At 39.3% G+C, this 26,420-nt stretch overlaps 1 protein-coding gene across 1 annotated transcript in view; it reads right to left on the reverse strand.

Moving 5' to 3' along the window:
- FBXL7 (F-box and leucine rich repeat protein 7) overlaps nucleotides 1-26,420 on the reverse strand; it is a 154,252-nt gene that overhangs the window by 81,984 nt on the left and 45,848 nt on the right. The window lies entirely within an intron of this gene.

Below are 26,420 nucleotides of genomic sequence, written 5' to 3' on the forward strand. Positions count from 1 at the left end.
ATATGTATGCATATATAAAGATAGATGAAGAAATGAAACAATATGTAAGTTTAAAAACAACAACAGACTCTATAGGGCAGTCTCTGTAGGGGAGGAGTCAAATTAAGTAAATCACTCATCCCTGCTGTAGATATTAAACATGGTGGTGAAAACTGGCCTCAGCCCTGGAGCCCTGGTGGAGCAGATGGGGCCTGCAAGAGGGCTTTGAAGACAGCCTTGTGTGTAGAGGGTGCTGGGTGCCACAGCCCAGCAGGGATGACAGCACATCTGAGGCACACAGATGAAGCTGTCAAGTGAGGAAGGAACTTCTCAGCAGCCAAAGTCTCTTGTTTCCAGGATCCTGTGCTGCATTAAAGAAGGTTACCAGCAGAAGAGCCCCTCTTCCTGCTGCTTGAACAAAGCCTCAAGTGAATGCAGAGAGCCTAGCAGAGGCAGCCTGAATGCTCCATGCAGGAAAGCAGCCTCATGTCAGCAAGCAGCGCGACCAGATACCAGAAAGGGTGAACAAAGCTGAGTGTTATACACTAAGTAACAGCACTGGGATGACTGCTGGCGAAACTCCTGATGCCTCCCAAAAGGCAGGCAGTAGGAACATCTCTGCCAGACATTTAATGAGTACTTGCCAGTTGGGAAATCATCAGCCAATTCAACTGTTGTTTTCAAAGTTCATCAGAAGACTTCTACGAACCCCGTAAAACATCTTTAATGTGAGGGCCCACTGAATGCTTCTGTCAGTCAAGGGCCTGGTATTGGAGTGATGCTTTGTGTCAAAACAATTTGTCTGTTTAGTATTCAGTCCTACTCTGTCGTTAATCTGTATTAGCTACAGAAAGCAGGGAAATGCAGAGTTTTCAGCTTTGTGAATGTACACAAAATCCTTTACATGGAAAAGTCCTTGGAATGAAAAACTGAAGCAGAATAATAATCCTACAGTTATCTTCTTGAATCAGGCCCATCCAACTCCCATTCAGATTACATCTCCCATCTGAGAAGAGAGACAAATTTCAGAGTTCAAGCCTGTCCTCCTGGAACCCATTTCTAGGCATATGTAGTATAAAAAAATGACTGGAGGCAGCACAGATTTACCAAGGGTAAACTATGTCTGACACACCTGACTCCCATCATTATAAGTCAGTTTTATTACAACTCTCAAGGTACTGTTAATATAAATGTATTTTGTCCCCTGGTTTAGCGTGTCAGTGTGTCTCAGCAGTTGCATTTGTACACGGCAGAAGAAAACACGCAAATTCCACTTGGCTTTATTAAGCCTTTCAATGTCATTCCCTTCAACGTTTTTGTAACCAAGCTGGGACATCAAGGTCTGGATGGGTGGGCAGCCAGATGGGCAAAAACTATTTGTATGACTGGGCCCAGAGTATAGTGGTTAACTGTGTAACAAAATACTCCGAACTCTTGCAGCCACTGTCCTTGGAGGTTTAAAATAAATAAATCTAAATAAAATATCTAAAGAAAACCCAGCTGGATAAAGACCTAACAACCTGGTCTGACATAGCCACTCAGATCAGGTAGCTGGACAAGATGTCTTCCAACCGGAATTATTCTATAGTACTGGCAAATATGTGAGTTTCATAGGAAAATACCTCTACGAAGTTAGTGCTGCATGTAAAGATGGGACAGATTTGCTAGTGCAGAACAATCGAGACTAAGAAGCTCACAAAATCATTCCTACTATTGCCCCATTTAAAATTGCAGAGAAAGAATGAACCATCCCTGGTCATACTGTAAAACCACAACTGACGCTTGTGCCATACGGCTGACTGGATTCTGGCCCTCAGGCTGTATTACATCCAGAACTATCCAAACAGGTTAATAGAATTAGTGAAACCCCTTTCCAGCCTGCTTTAATCAATGACAAAGTCAGGGTCTGGCAAACTCGTTGCACATGCACTGGCCTTTACTCACTGCTTCTTTCCAACAGCTATTGAATTCTGAGGTCTCAGTCCCACCAGGTGCTCTCTGCAACAAACCAGACTACAAATATTAAAACCGAGGATGCTTATCAAGTACCGAGTCACTAAGGACATGTCCAAATTGAAAGTTAATGGAAACACGTAAGAAGTTGATCAAATTAGCCTAGGTGAGACTTAAACCAGACTACATTTATTTCTGGGTACCATCCTACTGTACTGCTATACACTTCTTTGATTCTTAGTACCTTTAAGAATAGACCTTTATGGCAGCATTTGTTGATATATTATACTATTCCAAAACAGAAAATAAGTGTGAAAAAAATCACATTTTACTCTCATAATGAAAGCGTTGCCTTTGAGTACAGAATTGTGTTTTATTTTTTACTGGCAGTGAAGGGAGGGAAGAAAATCCAGATTAAAGACATCCAAAAGCCTCCTAACTCCACAGATTTTCCACCTCCATCATTTGGGATCTTTGACCAGACCCTGCATTTTGGAAGCTATCTAAATAAATTACTCACTCTTTGAATATTTGAGCTGTCACTGATCTCCCAAAAAGATAAGTTAACAAATCAAAATGCTTAGCGTGAGTCTGACATCTCCAGCCAGAAAACATCACTAAGTCAGTTTTATTACAAGTCTCAAGATACTGTTAATATAAATGTATTCTGTCCCCTGGCTTAGGGCATCAGTGTGTCTCAAATTCTGCAAAGGTTTCTAGTCCCAGTCCTGACAAGGGGAACTCAGAGAAATGCAAACAGCTAAAACTGCTCAACATGACAGTTAGCACACACCCGCTGGCAGCTCCTAGAACCCCAATATTATTTTTAGAAACTTGGTTTCTGAGAGCCAGTTTCCAGATCTTTCTTCTGGAAAAGGACCAGAATTGTGCTTTAAGTGCAGGTGTGAATGGTAAAACCTGCTTTTTTTTGTCACTGCAGCATTTGAGCTTGACACCATAAAGCTGCACATCTGAAATAACATACAGCTATTCTCAAAGGTAGCAAGGTGACTTAATTTCAGAGCTAATTAGCCTATGCAAAACAACAACAACCACAAAGCCTAACACTCAACAAGCACTACTCCCTTCACATGGATGGGAGGGATAGGGAAGCTTTCAATCACTCGCAGATTCAAGTTACTGCACATAGTTAAACACCTGATTTATGGGTACAGGCGCTATTTGCCTCTGCACATTATGGTAGGAGGACTTCACATTCTGTTTTTTGTGGCTCCAGTTTTACTTCAACAAGTTGATTGTGGGTGGAAATAACCAAATAGCATGGAAGATGCCAAGTAGAGGCCTCTGCAAACTTGGCCCACAGTATACAACCTTGCTACAGTCTTTAGTTTTCTGTTCTCATTTTAATCCCCTGTGCTTCTAGCATCTGCAAATTGTTTAGCAAATTTAAGTCCTTCATTTATCTATTTACAACCCAGCCTGCTTTCCTATATTTTATCATCAGATTTGTGGAGCTGCCATCTTTCCACTTGGATGTTAAATGAAGCTGGAGAATTAACGATGCTGATCTTTAAACTGTTGTCACCAGGAAGTTGCAGGTATCAGTAAGAATACACTCCTACTTGAAATACTGCTGCCACAGATGAGAGAGCACTATGAAACCCCAGCAGCACATTTGAAAGGGCCTTAAATACAGCTTCGCTACATCTCTAACCATATTACTATTTTACTAATGCAAATTATTTCCTTGCAATAAGTATTAAGTATCAGTGAGATGTTAACTATGCTACAGATTACTTACCTTTTTTTTCCCTCTTCAACTCAAAAGAGAAAGGGAAAGGCATTAATGCCTTGTTACGTTTTAGACAAAATTCTATGCAACACAAAAATAAACAGTAGAGGATCATGAAAAGATAGAGATAGTGTGATTTTCACCATTTCAGTGATCTATGAGCAATTATTGCTAGTTTTCTGCTGTATTAACACACCAGATTTTCCATTGTAGGAAGGAACAAAGGAAACATGATACAATTACAGCAGAGACAATGGCATTTTTTATGTAAAACACAAATCGCTCCTTGAAAACCCCACATGAACACTGAACAAACAGGAGAGTAAAGCTTAGAAGCAGCTTCCCGCTGCCCCTAAAAAAAAGGGAAAATAAATACAAAGGGTGTGGCATGCAGTGAAGAAAGAAAAATCTTCCCCTCACTTCAGCTTTCAGTGAGCTGCTCATCTCCAGACAGTCATTCTGCTTCACATAGGCCAAGTCTGACCCAGGACATGATGGATTTTCTATTAACATTTTCAGTTAGATAACGGTAATCTGCCATCAGGTGCCTATTTCTTTGCATCATAATGAAACAGGATTACACCCTCGACTAGTAAGAACAAGAAAAAAAACAACAAAACCTACCACCACCTGTTGGGAAACATTCAGACTGCAAGGAAGAAATGCTGTGAGTAGCTGGTTTGCCATGGCACAGCACTGCTGCTCAAGGGTCTTGTCTCTCACTGAAAGTTTCTCTTGCTTCACATATCCTATTTCAAGTTCCTAGATGGACTGCAAAAATGAGTCCCATGGAGTTCTGGGTAATCCGCTTGGCTCCCACCACTCTTCCATCCCTTCCAAGACCGCAACTGTTCCAAGGCGAGCGCAGAAACCCAAGTGCACTTCTTATTTGATGTACTGTGTAAGCAAATAATGTGTCTCTCTTCTGGAAGGAGATGCGAGTCCGACAGCTGTGCAGGGGAGGCTGGCCTTGCTCTGTGCTGCTTAATTTATTTCAGACCTGGACAGCTAAATGACTTAATCGGTCTCAGCAGCTGACCACTATGATTTGATGACCACATATGGCCAAGTATTGAGGGAAAAAGAAGGCCTGAGTTAGCAGCCCAGCCAGAGCTTTTAAATGCAGAACAGGTGAGACAACAGAATCATTTAGTTATGCAAGACAGTCAGCTGCAGACACAGAAAAACAAGACAGATGCTTGCCGTTGGTAGTATTCACTGTTAGAAAACTGAGTTTCCTTATGGACTTCTACATTTGCAATAGATATCCCCAGGAAGATGACTGGAAAAGCACACAGGGACTTTCACTCCCTTTAAGAAAAATTCCATAGTAATTCAGAATATTTGCAACAGATGCTCATTTTTAATAAAAAAACATGAGCCTTCAATCAAAATTCTTCACCAAAAAAAGATATGAATGAAACTGATATTTACATTTAATCCATTGCATCATGGGACACAAAATATCAGATACCGAATACTCAAACAGCAGGGAACATGCTGCTCAACACAGATGCCAGCTAACACCAGGCAAGACACTTGGGAATATAGATATAAATCTGTGCTTTAAGATCTGGAATCTGCAATTGTTCTGGATGTTAAACAACCACTTTCTTCTTTCCCTAAAAAAATATGTGCACCAAGTGAGCAAAAACTGTTCACATGGCAAAAGGAACAGTAGCTGACTGGGAGAATATTAGAGAGTATGTGTAACTGGTGTCTGACAAAGAAAAAGTACTATGTGGGCATAAAAACAAACAGCTATACAATTACTCAATTTTGGGGGAAAAAAGTTGCCAAAAGCAGTTTTCCAATGCTGAAGTATAGGTACACATGGATGTATATTTGTGCATATATATTTCCCCAAAAGAATTAAAGAAAACCCAGAATAAGCAAAATGCCTGGGGAAGATTCACCAACAGGGTTTAGAACAACAAATAGCATCTGAGTGAAAAAAAAATGGCTTAAATGTGGTGACACGCTGGAAGAGGATTTTTCTCAACCATGAAGTATAATTTGACATAAATATTGTTTCTGGCATTAGGCATCCATAAATAGCATCATCAAGCAAAAGCTGTTGAGCATGAAGTCGTCACTGCCAATTAAACAAAACCAGCCTCCCCTTATTCCCCTTTCCCTTGTTACATTCAACAGCTCTACAACAGGAAACATGGCTGAATTTTAACTAGCAGCAGCATATTTACAGACAGCCTTCCTGAAGCACAGGTCAAGTGAGAATATCAAGGGCCATCAGGGCAATATTGATCCTTGGGTGAGAAACAGACACACAGAACCCGGATGTGTTTAAGAGCCGTTTGGATGTGGTGCTCAGGTATATGATTTAGCAGAGGGCTGTTAGAGTTAGAGTACTATGGTTAGGCTGTGGTTGAACTTGATGATCTTCAAGGTCTTTTCCAACCTGGGTAATTCTATGATTCTGTCCCACAGCTCGAACTCTTGTCTCATACAGGAACATTAGAAGATGTTGAGAAGTTTTCACTGCAACTGTACTTCCAGCAAAGAGCAGAACATACAAGCCAGCTTTAAGATTGTATGCAATAGTACAGAACCAGAGCACAGCAATCTGTTAACAACCACAAACTCATTAAAGCACTATGGGGACTAAAAAGATGCATGGAAATATCTCTTCTTAGAGTTTGCATTCTGCATTTCTAACATGTCCTGCCTTGTTGTACCAGATAGGGCTAGCTTTTAATGAATTTAATGCATTATCCTAGAGAAAAATTTCTCTAGGATAAAGGAAAATGAGAGTACTGGTGTTTTGGAATGAGCAGTGTTTCCATACTTGAGAACAGAAGGCATGTTAAAATAACAACAACAAAAAGCATGAGTTAACTACATACAGAAGTAGCATGTGTTAGTTGAGAATTTCTAAAGCAACCTAAGGTCATTAAACAAGGAGGTGAATGATTGTTATCATCAGGCCTTTAAGCAGGCTAATTGCAAGATTAATTCTCATAAAGATGGTTTTTATAACAAGCAACATGGGCAAAAATGCTGATGATTGAGTTTACATATATAAAGGACTTTGATTTTGGCATAGATGAGTGAATTGAGTACTTTGAAAGTCAATGTCAAGATTAATGGATGCCCAGTCTAAATGTATTCAAATGGAAACATGCCAGTATTCTAAGAGTTCACTTAGTTCTTATTTCTTTTACCAGCTAAAAAAGAATAAAGAAAAAAAGAGGATGAAATTTGGGCTATATTCATCTGCACTTCATGATGAACAGCTGGAGTAAGCAACAATGCAGAGTAATATTTCAGCGTAAGGAAACCCATTGATCAGACAAATATTTGTTAGGTCATAAAAATCTGATTATACTGCAACAACCCTGTACTAAGTCAGTGCTAAGTGCTGGGTCTTAATACTGTGTGTGTGGCAAATATACTCACTAAGAATTACGATCTACTTTGTTTATGCCCATTTTGAATGCTTTTCTCCTCAGATGATTTATAGTTTTATTTTTTTCTTTCAAGGCTCAGTTCCTAGAATTCTTAAACAGCTCCATCTCAACCAATTCCAGATTGTTCATTAGCTGTTTTATGAATTTTGAGATCTTACGTTGCCAATTCAGCATTCCCATCTCTGCCTCTTTTTCAAAAGTGAAGCAAGTTTCAACTAGTAGGTAATTCACCCCAAAACTGAGGTTTAGATTCTCTGAATAAGGCATCTTGCCAGCATGCCTGCTGTCACTAAATGGGTTTTTGTTTTACAGTATTCTCCCTGGGGCCACTTTAAGACTTGTTTGGAAATTCCAACCTCCAGTCCTGATTAGTCCACAAGCGTCCCATCTCCTTGAAATCCCACATCTATTGAACAATGTCAGATATGCAGCCTCCCTTCACATCTTCTTCTGACTTAAGCAAAACACCTCAAGCCTTCACGCACCTTTGGCAAATCCATCCCTCCTTGGGTTGGGAAGAACTTGGTAACAAATCTTTCCCACAACCTGGGGGGGATGGATGGCAACACAAACGCAGAATAGTTTACTTGTGTCTCTGTATCAACACTAAAAAAAACATTCATTCTTTCCAATACAGTTGCAAGGCTTTCACAGAAGGCACTTCAGAAGCCCAAGTACTGCTCTCAATGTCTGCAATAGACTAGTCTCCACAAACCAGAATGTCTGCTTTCAGTAATAATTCTCAGTAAACAAAAGCAGAAATGTTACCGCCTTCCAAATAACTGATTAGTGAGTAACATGCAGGCTTGCTGCTGATCTGCTGCATCACCCAAAGATATAGAAAGGTAGGAAGAATGATACTCGGAGAAGGATACTCCAAGAGGCCTAATGTTCCTTCCTTAAATTTTACATAATTGGAATGATCATACACTGTACATTAACACCCAGAAATATAGTGCTATTTAAACACTCCTAGTCAAGGAGGAAGCTATAGTGTTAATATATACATTCAATTTGAATCCTCCTATGGGATTATTTTACCTTAAGGCAAGCTGCATGGTTAGCCTTTAGGACGACACAGCTTTTCATTCTCACCAATCTACTGCTTGTCTGTTGATTCACATTTAAGTGTTGGGCTGAATTGCTGTATTACACTATAGGTTTCTGGTGTTGCTGTAGTTTTTATTATTATTTTTGTTTTGTCCTCCAACAGTTCCCATAACGTTCACGATGGTCACATTACTGAAAGGATGAAGGGGATTTGAAGAAACCAGGCAAATGCTACTCTGACCTTTGCTCTTAAAAACAGAAAAAAAACCACCCCACACAGATGCCTGGAGCACTCCCTGGGTGGCACTCCCCGAAACATTCCCCATAGTCTCTCATGCAGCCGCTCCATACAAAAGTTTGTTTTCTGATGATGCTCAAACAGTCAGAAAGAGCAATGTGCCAGCAGGAAGTTCTACTGACCAGGCAACCATGTTGCACATTCACTGGATATTTTATCTCTGTAAAAATATTTGGTTGTACTTGGTACAAAGAAAAAGCCTGAACATCAGTTGGTCCAGTCAAAGAGAAGAGGTACAACAAATAAACATCAAGATGATTTTCAAGGGAGGGGAAACGTGACCAAATGTATCTGAAATGTTTATTGTTTCAGAAGTAATGTAGTCAGCAGGACTAGGGAGGCAACTGTCCCTCTTTTTAATGTGACTCAAAGATATCATTGGCCTTCTTGGCCACTGCTGCCTCATAGCCAACCCAAGAGCACCCAAGTCCCTCTCTGCAGAGTTCCTCTCCAACAGGTCAGCCCCCAACCTGTACTGAGGCATGCACTTATTCCTCCCAGGTGCAAAATTTCACACTTGCTCTTACTAAACTTCTTCAGGTTCCTCCCTGCTCAACTCTCAGCACAGCCTTCCAGCATGTCAGCCACTCCTTCCGACTTCATATCATCAACAAACTTGCTGAGGGTGGGCTCTATCCCTTCATCCAGGTTGCTGATGAAGATATTGCACAAGACCAGACTCACCACCAACCCCCAGAGACTGAACTGCTCATGACAACCCTCTGAGCTCTTCCAGTTAGCCAGCTCTAAATCCACTGCCCACTCACCTATCCCAAACTTTCTAAGCTCCATAACAAGGATGCCGTGGGAGACAGTGTCAAAGGAAAAATAAATAAATGCACCACCACTTTTCTATTAATCATTAACCTCCTCTGCAAGATTTAATTCCAAGGAGCCTCAGCCTTCCTCACTGCATCCCTACAGAACATGAAAACACTCCTAGGTTCTTCCCAAATGGACAGGTAAAAGTGATAGGATGAGAATGGCCTTGAGTTATGCCATGGAAGGTTCAGTTTGGATATTAGGAATTTCTTCACAGAAAGAGTGGTGAGGCACTGGAACAGGCTGCCCAGGGAGGTGGTGGAGTCACTATCCCTGGAAGCGTTGAAGAAACTTGGAGATGTGATACTGAGGGGCATGGCGGGAATGGGCTGACAGTTAGACTAGGTGATCTTAGCCATCTTTTCCAACCTTAATGCATTTATGATTCTATAAAATCAACCTGACAGACTGTCTCTGGAAATATCCTATCTTCTACTGACTGGTGGGCAGCACTTGAACAGTGCAAGCTCTGAGATAATTACTGCAGCTATATTATGTCATTGCAACCAATAAAACAACTTTATTTGAGGCTTCTGTTTATGAACACTCTTTAAGGTATTTTCATTGCATAGAGGTGACATAAAAAGGGCATCAGCATAATTGCAGAATTAACATTCAAAACTCCATTTTCAAGCGGAGTTTCTGTGACCTGATTAAATAATTCATCCACAAATGCAACAAGTATTTATGGAATACCTGTGTGATCTTAAAACAAGAGTCTTGTTTTCATATTTGTAAAAAAGAACTGATACTTGTTTTATATAACTCAAATGCATCCTCCCTCCCTCCTCTTTTTCTTTGCAAGACAAGACTATTATTTTCACAGCTGAAAGCAATAATTTCTACATAGGAAAACACTGCCAAATGAGAAACTTCTGATTATCACCAAGGCTTTAAGCTGTTTTTCTTTTTTTTTTTTTCCTTTGTTTTCTTTCTTTGGGAGGTTGGTGGCGGTTTTTGTTGGTTTGGGTTCTTTACTTCCAAACAACCATCTGCAAAGATGGTAAAATTTAACACACTTACAGGAAAGTAGTTCTTCAAAGCATTTATGCTTTTTCTAGAAGCACCATTAATACAATTCACATTTTGGCACCGCAGCTGTGCTCTGCTAATCTTAGGACAGGAAAAGCTTTACTCACAGCACTTGGAAAAGGAGCATGAGCATCTTTCAAAATCTTATCTACTGAGTAACAGCAACTTTCATACTGTTTTTAGTAAGTGGCACAAACCAGAGGCTAGGTTCTGCAACAACCATCTTTGCCCTACACGTTCTTAAAGGCTGAATCCTATTCTGCTAAATGAAAAGAGTAGTGCTGGTTATATGCAGGCTCTCTCCCTCTGCTGCTCTCAAAGCCGTCCTTAAGCTATTACCAAGCAGCAACCACACAGACAAAAATTAGCTAAAATAAGCCAAATCTCTGTTCTCAAACCCGTGCCCATGCAGACGAGCATGCATATATTGGAGTAATTGGAAAGAATTCTGGCAGTAGTCTTCATACTGAAAAGGTTGAATAACTTTGACAACAGGTATGAGAGGAAAGGCTCAAAGGGCGGAAGCACGTTAGGTTGAGCACAGAAATCCAGAAAATATAGATCAATTAGTATCAGGAAAAAAGTGGAGTATATGCAGCTCTCCAGGAAAACTGGCAGGAGATTACACCAAATAGAGCTCTCTTCTTTAGCATTCCACCAGAATACAATGACTACTTTTATAACCGTTGGTAGAACTGAAATTTGATTTTCCTAAGCTAACTGAACTGAGTGACATTGAAACTAATTCATGCAACAGCCTACATAACCAAAAATCATAGCCATAGGATGGCCTAGGTTGAAAAGCACCACAATAATCATTTAGTTTCAACCCCCCTGCTATGTGCAGGGTTGCCAGCCTCCAGACCAGGCTGCCCAGAGCCACATCCAGCCTGGCCTTAAATGCCTGCAGGGATGGGGCATCCACAACCTCCTTGGGCAACCTGATCCAGTGTGTCACCACCCTCTGTGTGAAAAACTTTCTCCTAATATCTAACCTAAACCTCCTCTGCCTCAGTTTAAAACCATTCCCACTTGTCCTATCACTGCCTACCCACATAAAGAGACATACCTCTTTTTCAATGAGATGTCAGCCAGGAGCACAATCACACTTTCACAAAAGAAGATTTTAGATATTCCATGTACAACTTAGTGGGTTCAGACAGATTAACACAAAAAATGAAAAAAAACAGGATGGACAGCATTGTTACTTCTAAGTGTAATCAATGGAAAAAGATTTCAATAATTCCTCAACCAGAAATCATCATGGCAAGCTGGTAGACCGAGCCCTTGTATCAAAGTCCTAGAGATAAAAATTTACTCTTAACTACCAGAACTGACAGTGACTTACAGAAATGCAATAATAGAAAATGCAGTACATTATTTTTCCTGTCAGCTCAATTTCATAGGCAACACTACCATCAATAAGTCTTAAGTTTTATCTGCTTTTTCCTGATTGCTACACAACGGTTACAGAACACGAGTACACATTATTTTAGGTTAACAGTAGAAAGAGTAATGTCTATGCACTAAGAAGTGCAGTACATTCTTAAGATTATATTGGATTTTGCTTTCCTACAAGATTTCAGGCTACAACAGTAAGCACGGGCTTAATGAAGGATGCTGTCAGAACAGCATTGTGCAACTGGAGGTGACAACATCTCAGGAGTTACTATTACTAAGCAAATTACATCTCTATACTTGGCTTCAGCCAAAATAATTCTGCAAAGAATGACACTGTACACAGTGGACTCTCCAGACACTAAAATGCATTTCTTCAAGTGAGCTGTCTTGTCTGCTTCTAGAGACCTTTTTCAGCCATGAAACTCTGGCTGCAATCTGTAAATCACACGTGTGTATTCAAAACCCACAGCAGAACACATAATCATTAGACTCTGCCAGCCCAAATCTCCAGAGAGAACAGAAGTGTAGAACATGAGGCTCTAACTCACTATTTATTATCCAAATTATTAGTTCAAAGTATGGGTAAGCCTAGTTTGGAATTACCTCCTTGTGCTCCCAGCCACATCTACTCCCTCCAAAATGAAACTGAAACACGGACAGCAGTACAGGTTTCCAACTATGCCCTCAGACAGTTATATAGCCCAGTAAGCTAGGTCTGTTTCTGCTGTGGGTTTCTGGAAACTGCTCTAAGGATACACTGCAAAAAATGAACAACTTCTCAGCAGCAGCTGTTGATAAGCAAGATAAAGACAGGCATTTCTAGTACACTGCATTTTTATTCTTTGGTAACTGGAGTACTTTGGGTTTGGGTGAAGTTGTTTCACAGTCAAATTGTTCAATTCAGTTTTAACCTGAAAAAAGGAGCTAGTTCAGAGGTAGGCAAAGATGTTTGAAAAACCACAGATAAAACTCAGGTAGTTGTCAGCTTCAGATCCTTTAGCTGTCCTTTGCTCATCTATTCATAAACAGATGTTGATCTTCTGAAAGTCTTCACACTAATAAAACCAACTTGCTTAATAGGAAATTTAGAAAGACTTAAGTGAAGACATATAAGTGCTTCTTTCAGAGGAAGAACTCAAACCCTTTAAAAACAGAACTCTAATACTCCCTCTAGTCCTCTTTCTTGTACTTCAGTGTACTCCTGAATAGTGATTACGATTAACTGGGGTCACTCATGAGGCCATGTAATGCAATGGAAAGTGCAACAGTGACAGCAGAGCAGCAAGATCCCAGGCTGCAAAAGCAAAGATTCACTCAAAATGCAACAGCAGTGAGCACAGAAATAATAATTAAAAAAAGAAACTGCTTACCTTCAGAAGGCTTCAGGTAGACAGGGATCTCCAGTGAGATACCTTTGCCTCCACTGCCAACCGATAAATAAGGTCTGGGAACAAGACAGGATCTACCCCTTCCAGTCACTCCGGTGCATTGCATGCAGCTGAGCCCCTCTGGGTTGGTTCTGCATTCGCACCAGCAGCTCCATCACTGGTTCAAGCTGTGACTTAACGCTTCCCCTACAGACTATTATCTGTATTTGCATCTGATCACCTTCCTTTCTAAAAGCAGAATCATCTCAAAATCATACCTGTAACAAGTGCTCCCCAAGATAACAAATGCCATGACACTGGATATCAGCTCATCCCACAGTTGGCACAAGAACACATCACTGCTGGATGGAGAACAGCTACAGGCATTTGCTACGGTGGCCATGGAAGTGGTATTAGTTTATGTGAAAGATCCCTTACTACTATGAAAATTAAGAAACCAAAAAAAAGTTATCCTGTAGAAACTGCACTAGTGAGAAAACAGCTTTCCCCAGAGGTACCCCACACAATGCCACAGAACTGCCATAGGTAATGATACAATTGTCCTTTCACTGTGACATCTGGCTCTGCCTAGCTTCACCAATTCTGGTACAAATGGAACAAATTAACTGCCATCTAACGTCTAACAACAACTGTTTGAATGCCTGATAAAGAAGAGTAGTACTTTTGGGAGAGGAGGGAGAGGAATAATACATAAGGGGATTAGGCCCCCTCACAAAACCTCACAGCAAAGGATAATGAGAAACAGCACAAAGCTATAGACTGGGGGAAAAAAAGTGGGGGGGGGAGGAGGTAGGTATGCACAGGAAATTAAATTAATTTCTATGGGTATAAAATGGAATGCAGATGAGAATAAATAAAGTTTTGAGTGTTAAAGATCCAAAAGGATACAACTAAATGCTGTAGGCATCTGAGTTCCAAGGGAGAGAAAGACATGGGCAAAGATGTGGAGACAGAAAAAAGAACACTACATTCTCTTCCTCTGAGCCAAGACTAACTACCTGAAAGCAAGGGTGTGCTTGGTGACAATGTGAATGGAAAGAAAGAAATTCAACACATGGAACTAGTCAATAGTTTTTTACACAGTAATAGTCTTCCCCACCCTAACTACTCTATGAAGGGTCCAATGGAATTAATTCTAACATGTTACTAGCCAGAGAATGCATCCCATCTGAGTTAGGATAAAAGCTGGACTTTGGGAGTATTTGAAACAAGTCTCTTCCACTCTGTACTGTAACAAGTATTCTGTAGTTCTGAAGCTCAGCAGAACTAGATTCATCTTCTTCAGCTTCATATTGCCAAGTTCTGAAGACAATCATCACTCTTTTGCTCTCCTTGGACTCTAAACACACAGCAGGTTTGCCAGTGGGCATCCCGCCATATGCTTTGTGGCACCACCATAGCAGTGCACTCATACACACATTAGCAAAGAAACACCTTTCAGAACAGAAAAGTGCTGATGAACTATAAGCCACCCTATAACAAAGCCATACAACAGTAGGCTCCTGCACAACAGCTGGCCCTTCTCATCATTTGCCAGGTTTGATTAAACCTATGACAGCAATTCTATACTTCACAACAAGCCAAGAGTCCTGCAACTGCAACTAAGTTGCTACCAGTGCCTTTCCTAGTTCCTTATAAACTCGTGCAGGAAACTGAAGATCATGATCTGAAGAAAGATTGTTTTCTTAATTGTAAGCAAGGCACTGACTTGCTGCTATTTACCAGTAGGACCCTGTAAGGGTCCAATTCCTAAAAGTAAATTAAAAAAACATAATGTCATTTTCACTTTATTCAGACCCTGATGGCATCAAAATAAGAATACACAGGAACATCAAAGTTATGATACAATATAGTGTGCAACCAGTAATGGGAGAAATTAAGGATTGAATTGAAGCAACGCAGCTGAATATCCTGGGTTAGGTTGTATGGTAATTATGAATAAGGTCCATCTTCTCCCTCTTCTTCTCCACTAGTATGGAGTCTTTTCCATGTCAGATAAGAAGGAACAAAGAAAGTACTAAGCTTTCTTCCCTTCTTAGCAAAGATTTTCTCTTTAAACTGCCAAGAAAATTGAGAAGTGATGAATTAGATCTACGACCTTAATGCACTTTAGTAATTCATATAACACAAAAAGCATATTGTATCACTCAAAAAAATGTTTTAAATATTTTAGCATATTGCTTCATAGTGTAACAAATGATGTTCCCAGCAGAAATTCAATCCACAGTGGTAAATACATGGATAATAAGCAAGAGAGGCAAATTCATGAAAAAAAAAAGAGCAGAATTAAACCCTAACACGGGATATTTATGCTGTGTTATCTTAGTGTGGCAATAGTATTTTCCAGTATTCTGATAAAGCCATGACATTTGAGCATTCATATTAAAAGCTTACAAACACCACTTTTGTCCCTTCATTTCATACTACTACATGGCAGGTTACTTAACGAAAGCATAAAAATACAAGGATGGAACAGTGCCACAAATTAAATCCTAAAAAAAGACTGCTAGAACAAACACGAACCTAGTTTTGTTTATGTAAGAAGCACCTAGTTAATTTCTTTTGCCCCAGTCCAACAGAAAGTCAGTGTTACCTACACTATCACTACAGTACAATAATCCTAAGTTTTCTGAACGAGCAATTCTCTCTACTGAAATGCACATCTACAGAGAGCAGTCCCCAGATACTTGTCAAAATACCTGTAGAGGTGCAAAGGATAAGATGAGCTCAGTTCACCATTAACATTAGTGATTAGAGTAAGTCATGCTTTAGGGGGCATGTACCGGTTGCATTACATTTAAATGAATACCAGGGAAAATCATTTACTTTCAAAGATACCACAAGAGATAATAAGAAAGTTCTGCAGAGGCAAGCCATCTTTAGGCTCTATAAAAGCAGGCTCTAAAACAACCTGCTTTTATAGTTCAGCCGCATGTTTCAGTCACTCCAGAAGACTGAAGTGAACAAAACTAATACAGAGCAACAATGAATCTGAAGTGCAGGTGTCAGCCTTTGAATTGCTTAGTAGTTTTTCATTTCTCATCTATTATAAACAATGTAAAAGTAACTAGATACACTTCTTAACTCTGGGGAAAAGATTTACACATTGCAACTGGGAAATGAGAGACCAGAACAAGAACACAGATAATTACATTCACAGTTGCAAAACTCACACCTACCAGATAGCAAGGAGTCACTTTGTGCAACTCATTGGAACAATAAGACTATTCTTGTCAAGGCAGTTCCCCATTAAAAGGCAGAATTAAATGTAGAATTTCACACACACAGACCCCGTACACCCTTGACTTTGCTTTTATCCCTGATTTTTTGAGGACAGGATCCTTCAAACAATTTGGAACACAGTTCCAGCAGCGTGCAGAGGTTCAGTACTACAAAATTAAGAGTTGAATACTGAAATACTGGCAGAGTCATATCCCCCGCTGCATAAAATATACATTTAAGTATAAAATATTAGTGTATTTCTCAGCTTTCAGCTATAGACACTTAAAGGATACTGTAATTTTGAATTTACGCATGATATATTACACTCAGTAGTGGAACTGCATAATTTTGACACACGAGCACAGAAAAACAATCAACCATGATTAAAAAAAAAATCTTCTTGTTCTTTTTTTACTAGCAAAGAAAGTTTCCATTTGATTAAAAAAGAAATGAAATTGGTATCTTAAGACAGCTACGGGTTTATAGGCACATACACAGTCTACTAGACTGGTGTCTACACCATGCTTGAGTTGACTCTCAATTAAATATAAAGTAATTGGCATTAATAATTTAATGCTGATTCTTGCATGCTCTCAGGTACGTGTCTAGTCTTAATGAACTGCTTCTAAACTATATGAAAGAGGAATAATGTTAAAGAGATACAAAGAAAACAAGAAGAAGGCAGGTTAACTTGGTTTAAGAGTGATGGATAATTCAGTTTTGGTTCAGGTCATATAGTGGTACGCAACTGCATCCTCTTCTCTTATGTTTGAATAAGTGCAATAAAGGAAACATTTGGCCTCCACTTTTAACAAGGACAACAAACAGTTCAATATCAACATGATAGTTCACTTTTTAGACAAATACAAATTCCCTTTCTCCCTCTCCATGTCCTGTGGAGTCCCCATAAGGAACCACAAGGGGCAAAAAATACTAACATTCCTCCTCTTTTGAGGAATGAATTTACAGCTGATAAACTTATCTTCTTGGCAAAAGCTGTAATAGAAAAGTAGGGAGACACCCTTCAGCTGATATGACAATACAACAGAATATTGGCATGTAAGGGAAGCACCTCGTACCTACTCATATGTCCTCATGCAACTTACTGCAAGCCTACCTCCTGGGACACAGTAATCTAAAGAAACAATTACAAGGATAAATGGTGATAATTTTTAAGGAACTCACAATGAATGGGCAAGGAAACAACATTTAACATATTCAAGGAATAAGCAAAAAAAAAAACAAAAACATCCACATTCTCACTTTGGAAAACATGAACTTTTCTAACTAGACTGTGTTCCCAGAACTCTAAAAGCAGGCATCCGCAATCTGCATGAAACAGCACTGTTGCCGATGCTTAAATTCTCTTGTTAAATCTCTCCCATTTTATAGCTAATCACATTTTTATAGCAGGCATGAAGCACTCTACAAGGCCCTTGCAGAGCTGTTCCTGTAAATCAAAACCTTATTCCATCGTTCTGCTCGCTGGCAGCAGAGCAAGGTTACTTTTACCATTTATGGTTGTAAAACCCATCCAGCTTTTTCCCCCCTTCAGTTGCTGCCTTTTTTCCACTAGTTTTTCCCTCCCTGTCTTGCTCCAAGAAGGATATTCCAAGCTCAGCTAAACAATTTCAGAACTCATCTTTAAGCTTCTTCTTGTCTTGCAGTCTGCTTACAACCTCATGAAAACATCTAACAAGAAGACAAGTGAAATACTAATACAGTATCAAGAGCCTCTTTCCCTAGCTTAAGTCACACAAAACAAACCAAAGCCACACAAGAACAGCAGCAACTCAAAAGCTCTTTATGGATATCACTATGTGCCCCACACATATACTAGCTCATAAAATAAGGCCCAGATTGGACTGGAGGTGCTCAGAATCATTGTTTCACTAAAGATATAAACACTCACTGCAAAGTAGGAACAAGAACAAAGAAGCAACACAGTCAAACCTTACTGCTGGACCACCTCTAAGCAGCCACCATACTCAAGAATAAAGCAAGCTTAAAGACAAAAGCTCCACCTTTACTGTCCAATTGCACACACAATCCTTTGTCACCAGGTGTTTAACTGAAACAGCTTCTACTGATTGTGGTCACAGACAGACAGGGTTTTGCCAGACCTGGTTCTGTTCTTCCCTCTCCTGCCACAGAATCAGACTAAGAGGACTGTCTCTGCCCATCCACAGCCAGGGTAGGGCACACACTAGCACCACTCAGTAAGAAGCTCCCACATAGCACAGAAGAACAATGGTGTGCATTGGAAACTTCCAAACTCTGTGCTAGAAAGGGCTCTGGCCTGTGTGTATGACAGTAGCCTGTGCACACACAAATCATTACAGGGATGTCACTACAGGAAAACACATCTCTAGCATGAAAAGCAAAGCAATACTTGCTGTTTAGAAATGAATTTCTAGTTGGAAAAAGCACTGTCTTGAAATTTACAGCAATTCATAGAGATACAGAAAGATTATATGGCCTAAATCTGATTTAGCTTCCCATAAGGAACTGCTTTTCCCTCCAAAGCAGTACTTTAAGCCTGCTGCTTAAATTTTGTGGATCGAAAGAAAGCTAAGCATAACTTACTCCCATATTTAATTCCTACCTTCATCTCATCATGGGATTTACTGACTCTGAGAAATCAGCACTAAAAAGTTACTGACCTTTAAGTTTACAATTTTCTGAACCTTAAAGGTAAAAGGAGCAAGCTTGTTAGACTATAATGTACACATGCACAGATAAAGGCTTTCCAAGCATACTGTTCTCACGTTAATTGGGTGGCTCAAGGCAGAGAACTGGTTTGTGAATCTGCCTTGGTAAAACCGCCTTGCCTCAGCAGAAATCTGCAAGTAATCAGCAGAAATGATGGAACTACCTGCTTATCAAGTAAGTTTTTTTTTAATTTATTTCTGGAAGCATGCCTTAAATGAAGCTGCTCATTTAGATGTTTGCTTTTGTGCATAACTTCTTGTATATTCTATATACACACCGCTTTCCACCTGGAAAAGCACACTGGGCTGTACTGATTAATGGTGCCATGATGATTACATCATTCTGGACTTCGCCCCTTGTAATCAAATATGTTTCACAAACAATGAGACAGTGTATGATCAAAGGAAATCAATTTGTAAGGTCATACATTCTTGATGCACACAGACCATCAGCATGTGGTGCCTGAAATATCCTTGCACCCTTGCCTCTTAGGTGCAGGACAAGGGAACTAAAGCATACAGAGTAAGAGCTCAGAGCTGGGCACATAAGGAATGGGGGCACACATCAAGAAAAGGCAGGAGCATTCTGCTTTGTCTACAGAAGCTACTACACATTCATCTACCCCCAGCAAGACACTCTGTCACAGAGAGGAGCTTCCTTTTACCCAGAGAGAACATCCCTGAGTAAGAGCTGAAAAGAATGGAAACTTCAAGGACCTCTCCATGTGTATTCTCTATTTGATCTCATACGATTACATGACTATCAAAGATGACTAACACAACCACAAACATCTCCTCTTGACTATCTCATAAAGGTTCTCACAGCTGCTAGCTTTACCTCCTCGCCAGGAAGAGCAGGTAGGAGAATAGCCACTAAAAAAACACACAAAACACTCCAGAACTGAGGCTGCCTGCAATAAGTTCTTTGCACTTAGAAGTAAGAAACTTCAAGACAGCAATCCTTGCTCATGCTTAACATAATTAGTTCCAGATGAATGCCTTTGAGAGCTCATCAACAAAATGGGCAGAAGGAACATGCTACAACTTTCCAGCTCCACACTCCTTCTATCCTAATGGCAAATCAAATCAAACACAGGTTGTTTGTTGATCAAAACTAGAGGTCATGCTACAGTCTCACAGTAAGATGAATGAATACCCGAAGTAACACTATTATGTCAGCAGAGTTACCCTGGATTTACACACAAGTACAAGTGAAAAACTTTTGACTCCTTACATCCTGAATTGCTTACAAGGTGGCCAAGATCACAATGTAGCACAGTAGCTGAAAGATTTAAAGACAACTCCACTTGGATGCATTTGAGCAAAAAGAACAGGTTAGATTCAAATCTTACTGTCAACACAGCAAGGGTCAACATCCGTACTCCTTTCTCTTATGCAATGAATTGCTAGATCTCAGCTACATTGCTGCCCCAATATCTCCTGGGGGGGGAAGGATACATTGATTAATAAAGTTCTTTCCAAAAAAAAAAAAAAAAGAAGAAGAAGAAAAAGCCTTCGAAAGTAGAAACATCTGCTATATTCATTAGTCACTGCTTGGCCTCCATTCAGCAGAAAGACAAACTACAACCTCACTCCCTTCTCTTACCCAGAGATCACAGTAAATGGGATCCTAAGTTTATGAGAACGATAACTACATCGGGAAGGGAAGATGGCTGTGAAGCTTACATGCACTTTTTGCTGCTTGCACACAACAGCATAAGAACATACTAGAATCTCATGGTCAGTCAGGAATTCACGATTTACATTAGAGACACAGAGGTTCAAGCAACAAAAAAATCTTTAGATGTGGCATTTAAGACAACGTAAGTACACACAAACATTAAGAGTTATTTCAAAAATCCAATCTTACAACATTGAAAACCAAGAAATTGCAGAAATCAGGCAATATGAATTCATGTGAAGAAAAGCTAAGAGTCAAATTCAGATGCCAGAAGCGTGGGTTTCAAAGTTTGGGTGCGGGTTTCAAAGAAAGGCAAATAAATACCACTCTATCCAAAATGTACTGTGAGGGCTACGTCCGAAGTACTAGTACCATGGTTAAAATCACTGCAAAAACAAACAAACAAACAAAAACAATAAAGCAGGAACTTGATCAAATAGCAATCGCAATACCAACGGAGGCAGGAAAGCTCTGCTATGTGGACTATTAGAATATGAAGGTATGACAAAAGTAAGTTAAAGTTCACAGAACTTTCTAGTTTTTTAGTATTTAAGTTCAAAGCTGTGGCTGCTATTTATGCTGTGGTATACAATGTCTAAATTTTACTGTTTAATCCAACCTAAAATAGAATTTTGCATTGCAGCCTTGTATTAAACCTGCTTGTTTCAAAAACCATTGATCACCTCCTGATTCACCACACAAACCTTTGCTGTTCAAGCAGAGAATTCAAGAATAGCAGCCATCATATACCATAATGAAGTGCAGCAAACTGAATCAGAGATGGCCCGTGGCTTCCAGAGCCATTTACAAACATGAGACACTAAGAAACTCCACCATAGATTTTGGAGGTTTTCTATCCTATCCTGACCAGGAAAGGAATCTTATCACTTCACCTTTTATTCCTATTTTCCTTCCGTTAGCAAATACATGTACAGCTTCCTTTTCAGAGGAAGCAGACAAATGCTTCCTAATACAGTGTCTGCCTCTTTGCTTCTAGGATTTGGAGGTCTGGGGAGTGGACTGTGGAGGGGGTTTTATTTGCTTTTCACAAGTTTCACCCTTAGTTTCTTTCTCCTCTTTCTCAGTTCAAGCATACGAGGGTACATCATGACCTTTATGTCTATAGAAAAGTGATCCCTAACACGTATTTGCTCTCACAAAATAATTCATTAATTTATTAATTTGCCATGCATCGTACTTCCAATGAATTCCCTAAATACAATTTCATACTGAAGAATATCCATTTTACCCTACATATTTTTTGAAGAAGAGGCCAAATTATTCTTCCATTTGTCCTCCTGCTAGATTTTACTATAGCTTTATTGCCTAAAAGGAGCCAAGAGCAGAACAAGTAGATGAAAGTACTGGAAGCTTCCCGGAGTCCCTTTATAATACACATCAGTCACCTCAGAACTACCTTGAAGTTGCCCTGTCAGTGATACTTTTCAGCTTATAAAGCAATTCAAATCTGTTTTCTTTGGGCAGGTATTCTCTAAACACAACATCCGTAATTTTCTTGTAAACTAGAATGATATTATCTTCCATACAACCAGGTGGAGCCTCTCCACAGTGTCAGTACACTCTCCATGAACAACGATTCACGTTCAATTTACAGGTTACAAATAGCACTACAGTAAGTAAAATGTTCATTTGTGAACAAACCCGACAGCATGGCAGAAAAGAGGTGGAGATGCACAGGTCAGCAATAGTCGCCCTTTCATCACCATCTACTTCACAGCAGTATTAGCTACAAGAGCAAAAGTCTAACAGACATCCAGGCCAACCTTTCCTTCACATCTGCAGCACAGACCACCAAACCCTACCACAATCTTGTTCAACACACAAAAAAAGTTTGATCCAGTATTAGTCTAATATAAATAAATCTGATTCTCTCTTTCAGATCTAATTTTCTTATCCATAGCAAGCACAAATAGACCTTAATCCTTCCACCTTGGCAATAAAGTTTTTTCTGTATTCAAATACCCATGTGTTTCCTCTTCCCCAGTTTAACAGGCTAAATAAATGTAGATATTTCAGTAGACTCAATCTTTCTGGACTTCTGTTCATTCTTATTTTCCCTTGAATTTACTCTAATCATTACACTTCTATCTAATAAGATGCACTCATAAGTCCTCAAATCATCTACAGAGATGCTTTTTAAAAATAAGCAAACAGCTCGAAATCCAGTCTTAAGAGAAGGTTGTATATTTTATCTTAGCACTTTGCAAACTGAAGGAAGGCATTTAAAGGCCAATGTGAAAGAACTCCATTTACATTTGCTTTTCTCAAGAAGAAAACTTTTCTCAAGTAGTTGTAGCCACTTATGCAGCATTTTTTACTTTAAATATGTGAAAGGTTCTATAGTGTCAAACCATATAGCTGTGCCTAGTTCAGTCCCTTCTTCCTTACCAAGATGACCGAAATCCACCTAAGTGCTTCACGATGTGGAATTCCTTCATTACAAAGGTACATGCCTCTTGTGACACCCGATGGACCACATATCTGAGAAAGGAAATACCTTTAAAAAGCCCCATGGTGTTACAAAGTGCAACACTGGATGGACTAAGCTATTCCACTCAAGTTTGCTTTGGCAGATTTTCAACCCTCCCGTCTATTCCTGCCTTGTTTTCACTCAAAAGACTTGGAACAATTCCATTCGTCAAGTCTACCTAGATGGAGAATTAAGTTGGTCTCTAAAATAAAACAGGGAGGAAAAGAGGGAAAAGTTAGGCAATTCAATACCGTTAACAATTTTCTCACCATGGTTCTATGCATGCAGTACAAAAGTGGAAGGCAGACAGGAAAATAATATTTGAAATCTGAAGATTCAAAAGACTGCTTTTCAAGTCATGCTGCCTAACCTAACACAATGGTAGCTAAGTATGAAAACCCATTTTTGTGAAACAAATCATAGCAAAAATAATGTCTCAGAACTGTTTTCTACTGAAGGTAGTAAAGGAAAGCATTCATTTCCCATAGTACAATGGTTTTGCTACAACTGACTACAAGAGATATTTGTTAAAATGCCTCGTAGGACTAAAGAGCTTCCAGTCATGCACGTATATTATGTATATACCCATAGAATGGAGAAACATTTGTGTGTGTGTGCATATATATATATATATACACATATACACACACACACGTATTATATGGTACACATATAATACATATATGATAATATATATATGTATACACACACATCACATATAACTTAGAATTAAAAGCAAACAAAATTAATTTTCCACTTTATTTTCAGATATTTCAATAAATCACAACTGTCTCAAATAAAGATCTTAATCATAACCAACTAGATTTGAATTAAATTAATTACTTATGAAAACTAAGCTACTTAAAGCTACATAATTCCTTTTACGGTCATGTGAATTTGACTTCTACAAGGCAATTCGGTTTGGCAGAAACTCCTATCTACACTGTGAGAACTATAAGAATACAGGGGGGGGAAAAGAGCAAGTATTTCCCATGGGCATGATGTTTCTCATCTTAAAAATTCTTAAGTGAACTTTTAACAATTTTGCTGTTTAGTTTACAGAACTTTGAAGCTATGTTCTTAGGACCATGCAGTTCCTAAAGCAGCTTTGCCAAACCTACTGAACATGTTTAAGTATGACTTCATGACATATCACCATTGGTAGTGTATCTTCTCCTCTGTGACATAGCTAAATAATCTATTGGACCATATACACAAAGACCTTTTAGTGCTCCAGGCTTTTGCTAAATATTATAGTTTGAGTCAGAACCTTGAAGCTATGCCAAAGCCTCTGAACATCAAACTGAGGTATCCTTAATATGCATTTACTCATATCAGAAATAAGTTCATTACATACAGAATAAAACAATTCAGTAAGACTATAGCTTAATTTGCATTGGTGGCAGACAACCAACCTGTTTTTTTCCTAGGTCAAAAGGGACTGAAATGATAGATGACAACTTCCATTGATGGGTTCTAAGATAAGTAAGTTACCTGATTCTCATCAAAACAACCCCCTTTTCAGAAGGCATATCATTACAGTAGAAGTTTCTTCCTACTTCTGAAACGCCAGGACTTTAGTACTTTCAATAATGTGAAAAAAAAAATGTCAGCCTGTTGTCAGCAAGCTTAAATACACAGCTGGACTCTGCATGCCACGGAAAAATGTCGAGGTCTACAGATCAACAAGTTGACATTCACAGTACATTACTTCCACTCTGTTAACTGGTTTGGCAAGCAGCGATTTCTTGTACAGTCATCAAGAAGTACAGACAATAATTCTTACATTCTCCTTTCTAGGTCTACACAAGATCCTTGATTAATGTTGTCTGAGTTTCACCAGTAACCTAAATTGACATATTTAGTAGGAGAGACATGGAAAATTGTTTCTTGTACAAAGATTAAACTTACAAAAGATGGGATAAAATGCAAAGAGACAACAGACTGGTAACTCCCCGTCACAGGAGCTCTTCTGAAAAGTTTAATTCTTTCTCCAAATGACTCATCTCAAGCAACAGGTGATATTGCAAGACCGCAATCCGATATTATTCTCTGTATCAGAAGAATAAACAAGGTGCATTTACAACCTCTGAACTCATTTACTTCAGGTATACTCATTTTTAAAGTGCTTCCCCCAGCACAACTCGGATCAAGCTACTTAGTTATGGCTTTGCTTCTCAAAGCAATTTAACCAGACATTTAAATTGTCCAAGACAGTTTAACCACTCCTAACAATTTAATGAACTTCAGAGTACGCAGCAGGTAAATAAATCACTGTGCTCACTATGACATTCTATAATAGGATTACAATCCTGAAGCCCACAAGAGTTAAGAAAAATCAGGCAAGGTTTTTATTCCTTTTTCCTGTGCATATTTGGTGGAAGAATAGCTACAACAGTCACTTCAGCAATCACGTATATCTTTCTGCTTGTGGAAATAGATTAAAAGCACTTACATCCTGACTGCTATTATTTTAAGGCCTTTTTTTTTTTTTTTTTTAATATATAAACATATGCAGTATGGAATATCAATTAATTTCATGTGAGATTATGAAAACTGCAACTGCACAAAATTCCGTCATGCAATTCCATTTAGTTTTTTTCTCCAGCAAGCAGACACTCACTTCTTTTCCTTATGTCTTCCATACACAAATAGACTAGGGATAGCCTGTAAGTGTGTCTGAAGAAAGCTACAAGCTACTACTTTGTGCCTCTGTCTCCTTTCATGTCAGGACTTTCATGCCATCTGTCCCTGCACTGACATTAAAGGAGACACTGACTTCTTCTGCTGTCTAGGCCCAAACCTATTGTTAGGGACGGGGGCAGTACAATAAAAATAAATGCTATCCCTAAACCTGACATCTCAACTGAGAACAGCAAGAAGCAGGTCTTCCACCTTACCTTGGTACCATGGTCAAAAGTGAAGACTCTAGAACTTCATTCAGCCTCAGCTAAGATGCTTTGGCTAAAAATTACATGAAAACACTGCCCTGAGGGCCCAAGAGAAAACGGTAACTCATTTGTCTTAAATTCTGTGAATACAAACTGCCAAGAATGCTCTATGGTTCTGTAGTCAGCCAAGCTTTTGAAAAGTCATACATGTCTATCATGAAAAAAAACTTATGGTCTTCAGGCTCAGCAATTCCAGTCCAGAGAAGCATTGTAATAGAACAGGGCTACGCATACCAGTGGCTTCTGACACACACTACCAA

This window comes from Coturnix japonica, chromosome 2 (genome assembly GCF_054131305.1).
Source record: "Coturnix japonica strain WE chromosome 2, WE-NBRP24, whole genome shotgun sequence".
Classification (NCBI taxonomy): domain Eukaryota; kingdom Metazoa; phylum Chordata; class Aves; order Galliformes; family Phasianidae; genus Coturnix; species Coturnix japonica.